Source organism: Talpa occidentalis, unplaced genomic scaffold (genome assembly GCF_014898055.3).
Source record: "Talpa occidentalis isolate TD23 unplaced genomic scaffold, MPIMG_talOcc4v2.1 talOcc4.14, whole genome shotgun sequence".
NCBI classification, from domain to species: Eukaryota; Metazoa; Chordata; class Mammalia; order Eulipotyphla; family Talpidae; genus Talpa; species Talpa occidentalis.
In genome coordinates, this window is record NW_023601433.1 from 50,947,272 (window position 1) to 50,950,777 (window position 3,506).

A 3,506-nucleotide genomic window follows, 5' to 3' on the forward strand; every position below is an offset into this window, starting at 1 on the left:
TTGAAATGAGGACAGGCTCTTAAACTGCCATCTCTAAAGGTCAAAAGTTTCCTCCAGGGAAAGATTCTTCCCCAATGGGAAGCCTCTGCATGATATCACCCTAGAAATGAACTTTTGGGGGACATTTCCTAAAAGTACAGTCAGCTCTTTCGTGACCTTTATTTTTGGGATGAAATCAGCCTAAGCCAAAAACTTGACTTGTTTGCTTTGATGAAAGATAAGCCCGATGAGCAGGAGTTCATCATAACCTTTCTTATTTAGACTGTCTGGACAATTGACTCTCCCATAACTATGGTATCTCCATTTTATACAGGAGAATGTGGTGCAGTCCAAGGTCATAGAGACAGTGAATGGAGGGGCTGCAATTCAAACCACCTTTCTCTGTACTAAATTGCTATGTTCTTTCTGTTTTGCTGGAGAAAAATGAGTAAACCCTGAATATAACAGAAGTTGTGCTAAGGCAGTAGAGATGGTAGGAAGACCTAGGAGATGGAATCCAGTATCATCCCCTTCTTACTCCCAGCATCCTGTTGGGATTCTCCTAAGGTCCTTCACCCTGGTTGGGACCTTTCTTCTCTCTCCTTCAGAATCTACGGAAGACTCATCTCCAATGTTACCAGTCTTCCCTGAGCTTCCCAGTTATAATTAGTTCCTTTTTTTCCCCTGGGGAAATTTTCTTTGACAATTTGTATTAAGCTTATTTTTCTTTTTTTTTTTTTTAATAGAGGCATGTTTTTATTTATTTATTTATTTGTTTGTTTGTTTGTTCATACATGCACTGGGTACAGTCAGAAGCGCGGGAGGGTGAGAGAATTCACCAGAGCCAGAGCAGGGAGCAGAGCAGGCAGAAGGACCGAAGTACACTGCTGAGGGGAGCAGCGGGCGGCAGGAGAGGTCTGCGCGCCATGTGGGACCCTCCTCCGGTGGCCGGGGAGCAGCTGGGGATCGAACCGGCGCTGCAGAGGCTGCAGGCAGCTTCGCAACCCAGCGCTCAACCGCTGCGCCACCGGGGAGGCCCTAAGCTTATTTTTCTATGTCTGACTAGATTGTGAGCAGCTTGAGGCAAAGGACAGTGTCTAATAATTAATTCTTTATTTTAAATTGTGAATTATAAGATGTGTAATGAAGAATCTAACACACATGTTGTTAGGGGGCCCATGTCCTCTCTGATTGCCACTTCCTCTTACCCAAAGTAGCTGCCATCCTGAATTTTAGAGTAATCATTTCCCTCCTAGTTTGTGCCATGTTTATGTGATGCCCAAGGCATTTTTCTTTTGCTTGATTTTTGAATTTTATCAAAAGAATATCATACTGTGTATATTCTTCAGAAGTGTGATTAAAAATTTTTGAGGATTCACTCATATGGGCGTATGTGGCTATAGATCATTGTTGCTACTTATCTGGTGATGTGTAATACTGCATTATAAGGAGAAATAAACAATTAATTTGTCTATTTTCTCATTAAGAGAAATGGGCCTTTCTGACCTTTTTGATATTTAAACAATGCTACTATGAATATTCTTTTCATTGAATGCACATGTGCAAGAAATTCTCTGGACTCATTTGTGTATATGTATGTATTAATATGTATCAGTTTAAAAAGATCCTTTCCTAACCTAAGGTCAGGGAATATTTTTTTAAAGTTATTACTTTACCCTTATAATTGATTTTGTATATGGTATAAGTCAGGGATCCATCTTCTCCCTATTATGCAAAACTACCAGCCCCCGTTAATGAATGGCCCATCTCCTCCACACTCAGGTGTAGTATTTCTAGTCTCTGGTGCCCAAAACCAGTGTGGTTGCAAACATTTTTACTCGTATTACACTGGGCTGAAATATAGGTAGCAATAGATGTAACTTAAACAATGTCTTGTATGTTTGAAAGGTTTATCAGTAACCTAATACATGTTGCCAAAGAATTGGGGGCTTTCACTGATAATTGAAAGAAGAAAATGACAGGCTCAGTGTTACCAATCATCAGTTTGTAGAAGCCAGAGGGTCACCATGGCAATATTAAACAAATCCCACTTTCTCCTCAAGTTAGAGGACAGATCAAGGCTCAGGAACTGATGCAGAGCTTTCTGGAGGGTTGAATTCTCTCTCTCTTTTGCCAAAGTTAGGGCTTTGATAGGAAAGGAGTAGAACCTGGAAGCTTGGAATGGGGACATTTGGGTATTTGTATTTATTAACCAAACACTCAAATTTCTCCCAATCAGACCTGAAGGGAAGAGTATATGTATGCTAGGGGAGGAGGAGAATACTTGCAAGAATAGGTGTAGGCTCTGGCTATTGAGTTTGGTCATGAACAGAAAGTCTACATGCTCGGTGTGGACCTTGAGGGTGTGGGATCAAGGTGGATCTATGTAAATCTGGATAAGAGAGTGCTTGTGAATGTGAACACACTCTCATTATAGAGAAGTAAGCACCGTGGGCCTAAAGGCCAAGGACTTGGCTGGATGGCTTTGCTCAGAAAAAACAAAGGGTCAAGCCAACAGCAGTAGAGATACTGTTCCTGCATGGTGGTGTGTGGAGGAAGGCATCAAAAGGGCCAGAGGGGTGGACCTGTTGAGTGGATTTGCTGTGGAAACCTGGAAAACCACAAACTAAGATTATTCCTTGGGAGGTCCTGGAGGTTACCCTATTTACTATGATAATCAGAAATGTGCTGGCTAGAGGAGCACTGACATTGTGAACTCAGTGCAGATGACCTTCTGAGGCGAGGGCTGGTAGAAGTAGTTGTCGATTGGTATCCTACTAGCCCAGGTGATGCTAGGACTAGTTTACCCAAGGTTCTAAAACCATCTGAAGTCAGGTTGTATTGACCAGAGTAGCCAGCACCATTGGACTGGCCCCATCTACAGTGAGAATCTTCTAGAGATAGTTAATGGAATATGTTGGTCTTAGAATAAGAGATGGGCAGTCTTCAATATATAAGATATAGAAAATCAATGAGCCTCAAAAAGATATAAACAGAAAGCTGAGAAATTTAGGGACCCTTGTTCTGTTTCTAGACCTGATACAGCTCTTAGTCTTAAAACTCATCAGCTGAAGAAGAGGTTATTTTGCCTGAAATGACCCTGAAGCAGTATAGTAGTGCCTAAAGTAGTGATGTCCCTAGTCCTTAGTATTTCCTGGAGACCCAAATCTGTGATAAGGAATGAACGTGCACAAGACTGTATGAGACCCTTACTCTTGTTTCTTGATTTTTAGAGCAGGAGATATTGTAACAGGAAAAGCCAAATTGTAGCCCCTGAAATCATGAGAGGGATGATGATTGGGTCCACCCTCAAAGACTAGAGAATGCAAGGATAGTGACCCTCATGAAGTCCATTTGATGCATTTCACCAGTCTGGCCCCTGCCAAAAGTCGATGGATTATGACAGATGACAGTGACTTATTGCAAACTACCAAGTATAAGACTTAGCTACAGTTGCTATGACAGATATGGTATCCTACCAGTGCAGATTAACACAGATTCTGGAATCCAGTTATTGACTTGGCAAA